The sequence below is a fragment of the Nansenia antarctica genome (genome assembly GCF_963989245.1).
Source record: "Nansenia antarctica genome assembly, contig: SCAFFOLD_25, whole genome shotgun sequence".
Lineage (NCBI taxonomy): Eukaryota > Metazoa > Chordata > Actinopteri > Argentiniformes > Microstomatidae > Nansenia > Nansenia antarctica.
Window position 1 is genome coordinate 3,000,718 of NW_027662493.1, and position 16,653 is coordinate 3,017,370.

Sequence of the window (16,653 nt, forward strand, 5' to 3'; positions counted from 1 at the left end):
TTATATAGAAGGTGATCAAATACCAATATATCCTGCAGCGGAACATGCGGAACGCGCATTACACACACACACACACACAGAAAGATCAATACGAAGTAGGCCAGTGGTGTAGTCTAGGTGATACGCAGGACTACGCCGTATACCCACTAGGAAAGGCCAAGGATTTGCGTATACCCACTTAAAAATGTGCGAGGATACGTAACGGCGTTTTGTGACAGAACTTTCACTTTCATTCATAAACTTCACCCCGTCTGTGTTAGGAAGCACTTGACTTTTGGACCATTGGGACTGACTATAGCGTCATATACCATCAACAGGGGGAAATGCGACATGAAATATGACAAAATGCAGCACTATCATGCACAGATCAGCCTTATAACATGTAATGTTATATATATAACGTTAGACAGGGAGCGCAGATGTATTTTTATGAACGATATGAGGCTGGGAGGGACAAATCACAGTATACCCACTAGAACAAACTAGACTACACCACTGAAGTAGGCCTATGAGAGTACACGCACAAAACCGGCTAACGTTACTCATTAACTGTTTACACAAGTAAAATCACAGTGTGACAGTCAGATGGAGCATTCGGTAAACAACAACAGCAAGGTAATGCTATCAGTTGAGTTAAAGAAAAACAACTCTTACCTTTGAGGACACCAACATGAGCCCTGCTTACCCGTACCTCCGCCGTTCTGTTCGTGGTGATTTTAGAGGCAATAGATTATTTTTGCCCCGCGCATATTGCTATGAATAGTTCGAAGCTAGGTGCTTGCACGTTAGGTGCGAGAATGCTCGGTTAACCCATTAGCGGGAACATTATTTGTTTCACAAAATAGGCTGATTTAATTGACCATGAACATCAGAGACATACATTACGAATGTTCATTTAAAATATTCTATACTGAGCACTGGTATAAGAACATGAACCAGAGAACAGCAGTGTACGACAGTATGTCATTGCAGCACTTTGTTGCACTTTACGACGTCACGTTCTGTACTTCCGTTAGAGCTTTACGACGGTGTGTGTGTGTTGTCAGAATGAATGGCACTTGACAGTAAACAGAGCTCAGTTTGTATACCTGTGTGGATCTACATTTATTAGCATAACACAAACATAATAAGCAGTAAATGCAATAACCCACAGTCGTCGCTGATGATGTTGCATTTTCGATTAGGATACAGGATTAAAGGCACCGGCGTGTGTCCCGCTAAATTCGGACCAATCACAAAACTGTTTTGAAAGCGCGTCGCCTCGCGCCGCGCGCCTGTTCAGAGCGATTCAGTCTCGATTACAGTGCAAACACAAACGACGAGGTTAATTGCAACATTGTAACATATTGTAAATAACTACCCCTAAATCGTAACGAAATGTTGGTCTGGAAGCGGCCTAAATCTAGCTTCAATCTGCTTTTTTTCTGTTCTCCGGTCATAATAACTCGCTGCCTTTCTGCGCAGCCTGAATCAAAGTGGACTGTCTGAATCAATTAGTGGCGGAGGAAATTCATTGGTGGCGGCCCGCCACCAATAAATGCATATAGAGGAAACACTGAGTATAGTAGTATAGTATAGTAGATAGTGTACATAGCCTTTATTTATGTAAACCAGCTCTTTTCCCTTTTTTATTTTACCCTTGGCCCTCTTGTCTTTAGTCTTTTTCCAAGCACCAGGGGAGCCCCCCCTCCTAAATTTCGTTGTATGGTACCTGTACTGTATTAATGACAATAAAGACCATTCATTCATTCATTCATTCATTGCCATAGGATAGACGTCAGCTATTCCCGCGAGACCAGGAAACGGGATTTGAAACGGCGGGACGTGAAACTAAAATGGTGGATCAATAAACGCACACAGTGCTGAGACTGAAGACAACACGAGTCATTTATTAAGTTTATAACTGTGCTAGAGGGCAAACATTACAACATGTTCACTTATTACACAAAGACTGGGAAAGCGACACTAGCTTGAACGACAACGGAGGCGCCGACCTGACGGTAGGAGTTGGAGTGATTGATGAATGAAGCAGAGAGCTGCTAGATACAATGGTCAGTACAGAGCTGCAGCCGCTCATAGGTGGAGCTGCGTTAGTGATACAAGATCATTATTACATACTTATTCATTACAATCAAATACAATCATGTTCATAGATGTGGCTTTGTTTGGCTAGTTAACCAGCCAACTCTGTAACATTACCCTAGTGAATTACTCATGACATGACGTAGGCCTACTAGTTCCCTCTCGTCCGCATTTCAGACAGCAAATGTTACCAGCCCTTTATAAACAAGCACAAACACTTTCCACCACTTATCCATGGCACTTTTTGTTCAGTAAAAGATTGCATTTCATGTTCGAAAGGCACTATGTAAATAAAGCTTTACTTACTTACTTACTTACTTACTTGATCAGCCTAGTTGCTGTGTTGTCAAGACAGAAAAAGCTAAACTTTTGGTTTTCCTAGGAAAAAGAGGGGGCCACATATTAAAGAGCTGTAATAAGACCCTTCCTCCAATCTGGATAGGAATACCCTCAAATTAAAGAGGGTATTTAGTCTGCACTTTAAGGCCATATTCATTCTATAACTGCAACTTGAATATGTTTTGGTAAACAGCTAAAATAACAACAATTCTGTCAGTGTCCAAAATGCATATATGTATGGACCTACATATAGCTTGGCTACTGTTTTCCACTTCTGGTAAAAATAAATAACATAAAAGTATGTTTTGATTACATTTCTTCACTTTTGTTTTAATATTTTGATCATCTTTATTCGTAGGTTTCCCTGCACTGTGAACTCCCCATCTGGGCAATGATGGATGCTTCTGCTTGTTCTGGTCATGACGACATGCGCCAGTGCTACGTCCAGTGTAGGAAGAAACTAAACATGGAGGATATTGTGAAAATACGGCAGCGAATTAGAAAAGGGGGACAACACCATTGTGGTACAACTGATCAGTAAGTCATACACATGCTGTGAATCCTGTCCACAAGTAGCCTATTGTGTTCACAGGGTTCGACAATAACGCTTGTCCGGAGCAAGTAAAACATTTGCCGGGTTTGTTTGCGCGAGCCCGATGACGCTGCTAGATCCTGGATATTTTTAACTGTGTGCAGGAAGAACAACAGACGGCATAATAATAATATCTTCACTCCACGATCATCTAGTCTGGTCTGGCGCCTGCGCCGTCTGTTGTTCTTCCTGCACACAGGTAAAAATATCCAGGATCCAGCAGCGTTGTCGGGCTTGCACAAACAAATCTGGTGAATTTTTTACGTGCTCCGGGCAAGCGGGCAAGCGTTACTGTCGAACCCTGGTTCAATAATTCACCATAGGGTGCCAGGTGTACAGTATGCTAATGGTGGTCATTGAATTGATATGATGAATTATACTGCCAGGTGCATAACTATAATCTTAGCCAAGTCATTGTATTAGCTCAGTACATTTCAGCAGCAGCTAAACAGTTGGTAATTAAAGGGCAGAACTATAAGCACATCTAATAGATGAATGTCATGTATGATAACGCAGCAAGCTTGCTTGAAAGGGAGCTGCCAGTCAAGCGTGCAAAGTCCACGCCCATACAGCCCTCTGTCTGACCAGGAAGTTGAGCCTAACTAGAAGATTATTGTCATTTTTTCTTGGACACAAAATACAATTGGAACCGTTTAATGTCTATTTTCCAGACCCTTTAATTACAAAGAAATGCAATCAGTAATCAGATTATTGCATTTGCAGGACATGTCCTGTCAGTCTAGATGGGCTTTCAGTGAACTGTCATTTGTAATTGAGTCTGCACTGTTTGTGCCTCCACTGCTTCTAGATGCAGGTCCTCTTCAGCTCATGTAACCATGTATGAACCAGAGTCCACAGAGTCCCCCGGATCTGGCTGTGGTTCTCCAGCCCTGAAAAGCACACAGTGGGGTCCAGAGATGGTGGCAGTGAAGCTGGAGGAAGAAGATGTAGAGGAGAATGGTGTGATGGTGAAAGAAGAAGTGGAGGAGAAGAGAGTGATGGTGAAAGAAGAGGATGGAGGTGCAGCTGTAATGCAGAAGGGTGTGATGGTGAAAGAAGAAAATGGAGGAGAAGAAATGAGGGAGGAGGGAGTGATGGTGAAACAAGAGGTCGAAGTAGAAGTGGAGATTGAAGACACGGATGGTAAGTCTTTGTTGTATAGTGGTGAGGGTCATTGCACTGCTGTAAAATCAATGCTGCCAGTGGCAAGGCAAGTTTATTTGAATGGCACATTTCATACCACAGGGGCAATTCAAAGTGCTTTACATCCATTATTTAAAAATACAGCAAGAGGAGCATAGCAAGAAAATAAAAACGACTGAATAAAAGCAAATATAAGAGGTAAATAGATAAAACATTTAATAAGACAATAGTTCATGGATAAAAGACATTGATACAAGTGTTTAATCATAACTGCTGCAAAACATGAAGGTTTTTAGCTTAGATTTAAATATGTTTAGGGTTTGTGCCTGTTTGATTTCTTCAGGGAGTTTGTTCCAGGAGCATACAGCAGCTGACCTTAGGGGCCTTAGGGAATATAGGGTGGGAGGAGATCTGATATGAATATAGGGTGGGAGGAGATCTGATATGAATATAGGGTGGGAGGAGATCTGATATGAATATAGGGAGGGAGGAGAGCTGATATGAATATAGGGAGGGAGGAGATCTGATATGAATATAGGGTGGGAGGACATCTGATATGAATATAGGGTGGGAGGACATCTGATATGAATACAGGGTGGGAGGAGATCTGATATGAATATAGGGAGGGAGGAGATCTGATATGAATATAGGGAGGGAGGAGATCTGAAATGTATTTTGGTCCCAGACCATTTTCTGTGAGAGACTGGTAGCCAGTGTAGGGATCTCAGGATTGGTGTAATGTGTTCAAACGTATTCATTTTTGTTAGGACCCTAGCAGTTGCGTTTTGGATGAGCTGCAGCTTACGAACAGCCCCTTTAGATAGGCCTGTTAGTAGACCATTACAATAATCAAGTCTACTCGAAACAAATGCATGGATGTTTTTTTTTTTCAAGGTCTTATTTGGACATGAAACCTCTCATTCTTGTTATGTTTTTCAGGTGATAGTAGGCTGATTAGTTATCAAGTTCATGTGGCTGTTGAAGTTTAGAGTCTAGAATTACACTATGATTTCTGACCTGTTTTTTAGTTTAGAGAGAGAGAATCAAGTTTTGCACTGACTTTCGATCTTTTGTCAGGTTTACCGAATACAATTATCTCTGTTTTGTCCTTAATGAAGAATGGACAGACTCTCACATGTTCATTCTTCCCACGGGCAGTTCAGTTAAAACCCTGTATGTCTGATATGTTTGGAGACCATGGCGATTATTAAAAGCGGCAATGTAAAGCGTTACGAGACTAAACCCATCTTTTGAGCAGAAACATACACACTCAAATCTGAACCGAGGACAGAGAAAATACACGATACAGAGCCCAATATGATCGATCCACCAGAATTCAAACACATTCATTCACTGCCCAACAACGTGCTAATGAATGTTCCCTTAAAGTTGCTTGCGTTTTGCGTCAACATAAAACACATTTACTGACGGTCAAGGAGTGCATGAGTGGTAGCTGAACCCTTCCTTGAGGGGAAACAAAAATAAGAGTTTTGTGAAAAGATCAAGCAGATAGCGATGTACCTATGTAGGTGTACAGATACCTACATCAGCATCATCAGCCACAAGGGAAACCGAAATATTAACCCAGGACATGCTAGCAAAACAGAAGAGAGAGGGAAACTCAAGCTACACTTTATATTTCGTTTTTAAATTTATTTTTCAAAAATTAAGCACTTTATTTTAAGATGCACATTTTTCAAAAGCTCTGTTATGTATCTTTACATTTAAATGCAGCCCTTATTTTACATGAGAAAAGAACATTTATTAGTACTTATTAATCTCTCCACTTCAAAGTGAAAATCTACAATATTGTTGAAATATTATTGAATTGTACTTTAATATGTATATGTACTATATGTATATATGTTACGGTACATGTGGGAAAACTAGGGTTAGGGTTAGGTGCTACGTCGACTTGGTACATGCTAGCATGTCTAACCCTAATCCTAACCCTACCCCTAATCCTAACTCTAACCGTAGCACCCTAGCACCTAACCCTAACCCTAGTTTTCCCACATGTACCGTATTCCCACATGTACCGTAACATATATAAACCCCTCAAAAAAACTTCGGAAATTTTGGTTGATTAATCCTCCCCTTTAATAATACCAATTGGTATTGTATTTTATATCGTTGGAAAGCCTGATTAGTCACCTGTACAACTTGTAGGGATCATGCATTCATGGAATGAACAACACAGCTAAACATGTGGGTAGCGGCCCAAACATATTTGCCAAAATCCCCTATATTCTTCTGTTGGTATTCACTCTCGTTTTGAGTTGCTTGGTGGATTGGATGATTGCACTCTCCCACAGTAATAAGGAAAAAACAACACATGTTGGCCATTTTTACACTTTATTCATTTTACACTGTCAGGGACCTCAGTAGCGTGTGGAAGATCCATACGCAGTCACAACAGCTTGGCACCTCCTCCTCATGCTGGTCACCAGCCTGGTCACACACTGCTGTGGGACGGCATCCCATTCCTCAACCAGGATTTGCCGCAAGTCAGCCAACATGGTTGCGTTGGTCACTCTGGCACGTACAGCACACCCAAGCTGATCCCACAAGTGTTCAATTGGGTTGAGGTCTGGACTCACGGCAGGCCATTCCACCCTCTCCACTCCCAAATTCTGGAGGTGCTCTGTGATGATCCTGGCTCTGTGGGGGCGAGCGTTGTCATCCTGGAGGATGGAGTTAGGTCCCAGAATCTGGAGATATGGAATCGCCACTGTCAATTAGGTGCCATTAGGTGCCATTCAGGTACCAGTCACACACCTGTGTACCAGTCACACACCTGTGACCTGCCAGCACTTGAAGCTCAAAACGAGAGTGAATACCAACAGAAGAATATTGCAGGGGATTTTGTCAAAAAATGTTGGCCTGCTACCCACACGTTTAACGTGTTACTCATTCCACGAATGCATGATCCTTACAAGTTGTACCTCGTTGTAAAGGTGACTAATAAGGCTTTCCAACGATATAAAATACAATACCCATTGGTATTATTAAAGGGGAGGAAGAATCGACTGAAATAACGTTTCCAAACTTTTTTTGAGGAGTTTATATATATATATGGCACTGAATCATAACGCAATCTAGACATTATAATGTTCCATACCTTTGCTTGAGGACATTTTCTCTAACTGGACCTTGTTGAATTTTTGCTGAATACCCCTGCTATAGTCGTTCGGTGAGAGGCTGTATGTCATCTGCATATTTGTGGTGGGCAATTTTGTTCTTTTTTATGATGTGTCCCAATGGAAGCATATAGAGATTGAATAGGAGGGGGGATTGACCCTTGGGGAACCCCACATGTCATTTTAATTTGGTCGCACACAAAGTTGCCAATGGAGACATAATGGGCCCTATTATGCACTTCTTAACTTGCCGTCTTATGTCTTAATTAAGACGCACCGCCAGGTTAAGACCTACCGCCACCCTTATTATGCGCTTCATACGCGCTACTGCTATTATGCCGGTGTCGATAGGCGCCCACACATAAGACGTAATACTCCCGTGCATATATTACTCATTGTGGGAGTGTTCATATGTTAATGAAGTGCACTAGGCGCCCCTGCTATTATGCGATCTGACTTGGCTCCTAGCGCTAAGAAGTGGTTTGAAAAGTTCTTAAGTTTAGACTTCATGCACGTTTTGAAACACGAGCGCGCCTCCGCGGTTTGCGCATGCATGTGGGCACACATGAACACGCACGTGGCTCCACGGCAAGACGTCAATTACGGTCACAGTATAAATGCTTTATTTCAGAAGGGAGAGGCAGAGAAGCGCGCTGACCTCCTTCTTAGGACTTCCATAATAGCATAGCGCTAATGACTCAACGCAGCCGGTTCTTAAAGGGAATGGCACCTGGCACGCTGATTAGGTTGATTGAGAAGACGCCCAAAACACACCCATGACTAATTTCTTTGCTTAGCGCCGGGTTTTAGGCGCCCACTACCGCACGCATAATAGCAAAGTGGCCTTGACCACGCCTCCACGTCTTAAGTTTAGATCTACCGCCTCGTCTTATTGCTTAAGACTTATGAAGTGCATAATAGGGCCCAATAGCTTCTGTCCTGTAGGTAGGATCTAAACCAGTCTAGTAGTACTAAAACAGATTTTTCTGGAGTCAGTGTTCACACGAATGTCATTAAGGACCTTTATTTGGGGTTGAGTGGTTTGGGGAGTTGGGGGCAGGGAGTGAGGGTGGGGGGAGAGAAGGGGGGCTGCACCGTCGCATTAGTGGCTCAACAAGTTGGCTAACAAGCTGTCTTGCCCTGGCGACTGAAGAGCGCAGTTCAGCCAGCTGTGATGAGTTTGGAGGGCCCTTTACTGTAGGCTGTCGAGGCTGACGAGACGCGGTTGAAACGCCTCCTAGGATTACGGTGCTAGTTGTCCGTCTTCCATTCCGTTTCAAAGCCTTCTAAATCATCCGAATCAGTTATAACATTGTCATAATAATAATAATAGTAATTACTTTTATTTGTATAGCGCTTGTAAGAGCCAAATATGGTCCTGTCATATGTGTGGTAATTCACTGTGTGGGCATGGGGTGGCGCTGTCACAATACCTGAGGCAGGTCTTTATAAGGTAGTACAATTGTTGTTATCGTCAGGTGTTGACCCCGGAAGGGCAAATAGGTTTGAACGCAATGGCGCTGAGTTTGTTGTTGTTATCGTTTTTATACCAGTGATTAAGCCAAATGGAATGTGGCACATTCGTATGCAATAAAGGTTTTTTGTGCAGCAAACCAATGACTACGGATCGTGTATAACCAACAGAACACATCAAACTAGAACGCACGGCGCGTCAACCAGAGTCCGCGGGTTAGCATCTCAGTAGCACAGTATTAGACTGTGCTCCTTTAACATTGTCAAACCTAATGCATTATTGGAATAACGGAGGCGTTTGGATATCGTACGGGTTGGATACGTGTGCAGCCGCAGGAGCTGCGATTCTGGAGCCAGCTGTTTGGAGCATCGGACCGCGAGGCCACTACAACGGCGCCCACCGCACGGTATGAGTAGCGCTACATTGTTTAATGGCCATTTAATGTGTGCACACCGGTAGGGGACAATTATAGACGTTGCGTTGACTGTTGCGTGCTGCAAACTGTTGTGACTGACTACCGATCATTCGTCATGGAGATGTGTGACGTGGAATTGGACACTAATGGTGATGAGACACTATCTGGTAAACGTGTGGTTAAGCTTACTGCTAAAGCGTTTGCGTTGAAGTTGGACTTGTTGCAATTGAGCAGAAAAGCTAAACTAAGCAAAGCTACCAGCATTAGAGGTGGTTTACAAGGGTTGGTGTGTACTGATGATAAAACACAGGTACAGAATACTCTGATTGAATTGATAAAGGTGTGTGATGAAGCAAAAACCATGCATGAAAAAATACTTGATTTGTTGCCATGTGATGAAAAAGAAAAACATGAAATATGGTTTATGATTTGTTGCCATGTGATGAAAAAGAAAAACATGAAATATGGTTTAAGGCAAAAATGTTGTTCAACAATGAATGTATTACAAATACAAAAATGTGGGTTTTATCATGCAAAGAAGGTTCTGTGCAGATGGGCAAAAATGTTTATGAGGGGGATGGTATTCATCCACATGACAGTGCTTCCAATGTTAGCTACCGCCCAAGTCATGGGAGTGGTAAAAGTGGTAGATCAAGTGCTATATCCACTGCACAGGTAAAAGCGGAGGCAGCTAGGGCTGCACTTATCGCTCGTGCTGCAGCTCTAAAGGAGAGTCATGCCTTGGAGGAGCAAGAGCAACAACTGAGGAGGAAAAGAGAGTGGCTGGATATGGAAACTGAAATAGCTGCATCCACTGCTCAACTGGCAGTGTTCAAGGCCACAGGCCAGAGAAGTGGTTCACAAGCTGCCTCAGATGGCATGAATTCTTATCTGGATAGGGAAAAAAGGGAAAGGGAGGCTGTCAGTGCTTTAAACCCTTTGGCAAAGGAATATGAAGCCAGCTTGTGGGAACCAACAGCACACAGCAACTTGATCAAATGGGCACTACCAACCCATAAACCCCCTTTCACGGATACACGACCCAAGGATACTGCACAGTGGGTTAAAGCTACTGGACAACACCATGTTAGCTGCAAAGGACAACAGCAGCAAAGCAGTATAGTGGGAATATCACAACAGTATCGACACCAATCAGGAACCCTTCAGGAAACAGAGCATCACACCACTCAGAATCTGCCTGGGGACATCCTTACCATCATGCACAGGCAGAATGAAATAACAACTGCTCTGGTGCAGCAACAGCAGTCCATGTCTCTTCCACCTCGAGATATTCCCATATTTGAAGGGGACCCGCTCCAATACAATTCATTTATCAAGGCCTTTGAACAAGGAGTGGAAAAAAAGGCAGGAAAAGGGGATTGTTTGTACTATTTGGAACAGTTTACTAGAGGATAGCCACAAGAACTGGTACGTAGCTGCCAGCACATGGCTCCTGAGCGTGGCTACGTGATGGCAAAGGGCCTTCTAGAAAAACATTTTGGAAATCAGTACAAAATTGCAACGGCTTACATACAAAGGGCTCTGGCCTGGCAAACCATAAAGTCGGAGGACGTGAAAGCACTTCAAGCCTACTCCTTGTTCTTGCGTGGCTGTTGTAATATAATGGAAGAGCTCGAGTACATGCAGGAGCTGGATATGCCGGTACACATGAGGGCTATCATTGCAAAATTACCATTCAAAATGAGAGATCAATGGAGGACCATAGCTCATGGCACAATGGAATCCACACAGCAAAGGGCTCGCTTCCCTGATTTGGTCGCATTTGTGGAGCGTCGGGTTGCAATTCTGTCCGACCCTCTCTTTGGTGACATACAGGACCCTATGCCTGCTGTTGCTGGAGTAAAGAATCCTAGACTACATTACGGCAACAGAGTACAGGGAAACATTGTTGCCACCACATTAACATCTATGGACGTGCAGGAGGGAGCTGAGGAGCTAACATCAGATCCTGGGATGGAGGACGAGGCTGGATGTCTTTGCTGTGCTGGTACTCACTCATTGGAGGAGTGCAAACAGTTCACTGGAAGGCGGCACAAAGACAAAATTTACTTTTTGAGAGACAATGGAGTGTGCTTTGCATGCTTATGTGTGGGTCACATGAGCCGGGATTGCGAAAGGCGCTCAACATGCAAAGTGTGTGGTCAAAAGCATCCCACTGTGCTGCATATCAGAAAGCAAGCAGTAGCTCTGGAGCGGTCAAAAAACACGTCTAGTAACCAGCCAACCTCTCCCAAAATGTGTGGACATACAGGGGCCGGTAAGGACCACTGTGGTTTGTCCATTCTCCCTGTACAGGTGAAAGTGACAAAAGGAAATCGCACAATAAAAACATATGCCTTCCTGGATCCTGGTAGTTCAGCCACATTCTGCTCAGAAGATCTAATGCAGAAACTGAATATTACAGGCAGAAGAACCACCTTCCGGTTGAGCACAATGGGGCAAGAAACTGTTGCTTTAGCCTATTCCTTGACTGGCTTGGAGGTAGCTGATTTGGTCAGCAATGATTTTTATGCTCTCCCAGAAGTTCTCACACAGAAAAGGATGCCAGTCACTCCGGACCATATAGTGACTCCTGAACAGTTGGCTAAATGGCCATACTTGTCGAAGGTACACATCCCGACTATTAAGGCAAATGTCGACCTTTTGATAGGAACCAATGCTCCCAAGGTATTAGAACCATGGGAGATCATTAACAGCTGCGGTAATGGCCCCTACGCCATTAGGACAGTGCTGGGATGGGCCGTTAATGGTCCGTTGAATGGAAGCAGTGGTGCTTGGGAGGCAGAAGTTCCCTCTGCTATGGTAAACAGGATCGCAGTGTGCAAGCTGGAGGAAATGCTGACCAATCAATACAACCATGAATTCAATGAAAAGACTGTGAAGGAAAATGAAATGTCCAGACAAGACCTCAAGTTTCTGGAAATCATGGAGAATTCAGCAGTACTTCAGGAGGGGAAGTATTGTTTGAAATTGCCCTTTAAGAACAAGGATGTACATCTGCCCAATAACTTCGTAGTGGCAAAGCAAAGGATTCAAGGGCTGAGGAAAAGGTTTCTCAATAACAAGCTTGTGCACCGGGAGTATACAGAGTACATGAACAAGCTCATCAGTAAGAACTATGCGGAGCAAGTGACACAACAGCAACAGCATGGTGAGAACGGGAAAGTGTGGTACATCCCTCACCATGGTGTCCACCATCCTAGGAAAGGATCCCTTCGTGTGGTTTTTGACTGTGGAGCCACATTTCAAGGTGCATCATTGAACAGTGAACTCTTGCAGGGTCCTAATCTCACCAGCTCACTCCTTGGAGTCCTTAGTCGTTTCAGACAGGAACCGGTGGCGTTTATGGGTGATATTCAAGCCATGTTCCATCAGGTGAAGGTTGCGGAGGAGGACAGGGATTTTCTTCGCTTTCTCTGGTGGACAGATGGGGATGTCACCAAGGATCTTGTGGAGTATCGTATGACGGTGCATCTGTTCGGTGCAGTGTCATCTCCCAGTTGTGCAAGTTATGCACTGAGAAGAACTGCTGATGATAACTCAAACTGGTTTTCAGCTGAGGTCCTTCAGTCTGTCAAGCAGAATTTCTATGTAGACGACTGTTTGAAGAGCTCAGCCACTGAAGGAGAAGCTGTCCAGATGATCAAAGATCTTATCACTCTCTGTCGCAAGGGGAGCTTTATCTTGGAAAAATGGATTAGTAACAGTCGTAGGGTCTTGCAAACAGTCACAGAAGAGCAAAGGGCCACGGACCTAAAGGAATTGGATCTGGATCGAGATGAGCTCCCAGTAGAGAGGGCGCTGGGTCTACAATGGTGTGTGGAGACCGACTCTTTCAGATTCAAGATGGAAGTAAAACAACAGCCTTTCACCCGACGTGGTATGTTGTCGATCACCAGTTCAGTATACGACCCTTTAGGTTTCCTGGCACCAGTCACTTTGCCTGCTAAGATGATGCAGCAAGAGCTCTGTCGGAGACGATATGGTTGGGATGATGCATTGCCACAGGACATCTTACAGCAATGGAAAAGGTGGTTGGAGGACTTAGATGTGCTGGCAGCATTCAATGTGGGCAGGTGCATCAAGCCAGTGGACTTTGGAGAGATCAAACAGGCTCAACTACATCACTTTGCCGATGCCAGTGAAAGGGGCTACGGAACCGTAACATACATCCGGATGTTGAATCATGAGAGCAAGATCCAGGTCTCCTTTTTGCTCGGTAAAGCCAGGGTGACACCTTTGAAGGCGGTGACTATCCCCAGACTGGAGTTAACAGCAGCTGGCCTTGCTGTCAGAGTGGACTCATTACTGAAGGCAGAGTTGAACTTCCAGTTGGAGGACTCCATGTACTGGACTGACAGCACTGCAGTGTTGAAATACCTGAACAATGAGGATAGGCGCTTTCATACATTCGTGGCCAACAGAGTCTCGGCAATCAGAGAAACATCTGAACCATCACAATGGAGGCATGTTGGTTCCAAAGACAATCCAGCTGATGATGCGTCAAGAGGGTTGAAGGTCTCTGACTTTTTGAGGAATAGCAGATGGCTTGAAGGGCCCGCGTTTCTTTGGAAGCATGAGAAGGACTGGCCCAAAATGGTGGGGGAAGTGTCGGTGGACCCTAATGACCAGGAAATCAGAAAGGAGGCAACAGTAAATGCCATAAGTGACGTGTCGAGTCCTACTGACCATCTCATTGCCTACTTTTCTGATTGGAGGAGGCTCAAAACATCAGTTGCCTGGTTTCTCAGGCTAAAAGCCATGTTGTTGGAACGCAGTAACCTGAGAAAGGTGCAAGGACAAGGGGTCACGGCAATGTCCGCAAGTCGCGGTTTGATGCTAGAGGATTTACTAGGAGCAGAGGTTGCCATCATACAGTATTGCCAGCGGCAGAGATTCAGTGAGGAGATTGCTGCTTTGTCATCTAAGAGAGCCACAGTGAGTCGCCAGAGTCCAATATTTAAGCTGGATCCTACTTTGGAGGATGGCCTTTTGAGGGTTGGTGGAAGACTGAGCAGAGGAGCAATGCCTGAGGAATCCAAACATCCGCTCATTCTCTCCAAAGATCAATATGTATCTACGCTCATTCTCAAGCATGTGCATCAAAATCTGGGTCATGGAGGGCGGGTTCACACACTGTCCAAGGTGAGGAGGAGGTTTTGGATCACCAACGCCAATTCGGCTGTCAGGAAGATTATTTCTGACTGTGGATTTTGTAAACGCTACAATGGAAGAGCAGTGGAGCAAAAGATGGCAGATCTCCCTAAGGAGAGAATCCTTCCCGATCTACCACCGTTTACCAACACTGGAGTGGATTACTTTGGACCCGTCGAAGTAAGGAGGGGAAGATCAATTTGTAAGCGGTACGGAGTTATATTTACCTGTATGGCAAGCAGGGCTATACATCTGGAGGTAGCTGTTTCATTGGAAACGGATGCTTGCATCAATGCTTTGCGGCGTTTTATTAGCAGGAGAGGACAGGTGGTCCACCTAAGGTCAGACAACGGTACCAACTTCGTTGGGGCAGAGAGAGAACTGAAGGGGGCTCTGGCTGCATTGAGTCATGAGAGAATTCAAGGAGTTCTGTCGCAGGTTGGAATCCGTTGGAGTTTTAACCCACCAGCAGGTTCACACCATGGTGGGGTGTGGGAAAGAATGATCCGTCTGGTGAGAAGAGTTCTCAGCTCTGTCCTACGTCAGCAAACGTTGGATGATGATGGACTGCATACGGTGTTGTGTGAAGTGGAGGCCATTTTGAATGATCGGCCAATTACCAAGCTCTCGGAGGAACCCGATGACCTGGAACCACTCACGCCCAACCATCTTCTTCTCTTGAAGGGTAAACCCGCCTTACCACCTGGAGTGTTTGATCCTCAGGACCAATATGTGAGAAGACGATGGCGACAAGTTCAGTACCTCTCGGATCTTTTCTGGAAGAGATGGATACGGGAGTACTTGCCCTTGCTCCAGGAGAGGCAAAAATGGAACCAGAAGAAAAGGAGTTTGACAGCGGGAGATATCGTTGTTATTATGGATTCCTCAGCTCCTCGTGGTTCTTGGCCACTAGGCAAGGTTATAGAGGTTTTTCCAGACAAACAGGGGCTGGTACGTTCTGTGAGATTACAGACCAAATCAAGTACAATTGAAAGGCCAGTGACGAAACTTTGTTTGTTACATGAAGGGTAAATTTGTTTTGTCTGTACTTTATATTGGTTGTGGTCTGTTATAACGTGTGCTCCTTTCATGGTATTTTGTTTAAATTGTTATGTCGGTGCCAGTAACAATTAGGGGCCGGTGTGTAAGAGCCAAATATGGTCCTGTCATATGTGTGGTAATTCACTGTGTGGGCATGGGGTGGCGCTGTCACAATACCTGAGGCAGGTCTTTATAAGGTAGTACAATTGTTGTTATCGTCAGGTGTTGACCCCGGAAGGGCAAATAGGTTTGAACGCAATGGCGCTGAGTTTGTTGTTATCGTTTTTATACCAGTGATTAAGCCAAATGGAATGTGGCACATTCGTATGCAATAAAGGTTTTTTGTGCAGCAAACCAATGACTACGGATCGTGTATAACCAACAGAACACATCAAACTAGAACGCACGGCGCGTCAACCAGAGTCCGCGGGTTAGCATCTCAGTAGCACAGTATTAGACTGTGCTCCTTTAACAGCGCTTTTCCTGCAAACGTTGCATCTCATCATCAATATCACTCCCTTCTGAACTAACTTCAGAAACTTCTCAGCTGTTGCCAAGATATCGTGGAGAAAAAAAAATCTGCACGTGTGTAGATACTCCCACGTGTATATGTTGAGGCATTCCATTGGCCAAGAGACCAGAAGAATGTGGAAAAAATACACATACTACAAAATGACGTATCCGCTTTCCCGGCTTGAAAGGTAGAACAACGCAACAGCGCCCCTGGTTTAAATGGGTTAACCATTGTGTTACTCCCCCAATCCACTTGGTCATACAATTTGACCCTTTGACCCTTGTATTATGTTGGGACAAACTCACACGTATATGACGTACAGGCATGTTTATTTTATGTTATTACACCTTTTCTTTAACAATATATTTGAGAAACCAGAGAGACACCATTTATTAATTTATTTATTTTATTTATTTTGTTAACCTTTATTTAACCTGGCAAACATGTAAGAACAAATTCTTATTTACAAATGCAGCCTGACCAAAAAGCAATGCCTCTTTGGGGGGGGGGAAGCTAGAATAAAACAAGGTTAAATAATTTACAACAATAAAACACTGGCAAATACAGATGCATTAAAATACTAAGTCAGAGAGAGGGGAGAGAGAAGGAGGAGGTAGGGGAGAGGAAGAGCGGAGGTGAGGGATAGCGGGGGGAGTGGAGCAGGGGTACTTAAAATGAGGCAGTGATGGGTTATGGGATGGGTGAGAGACGGTGATCAGCAGGTGCATTGATCGACTA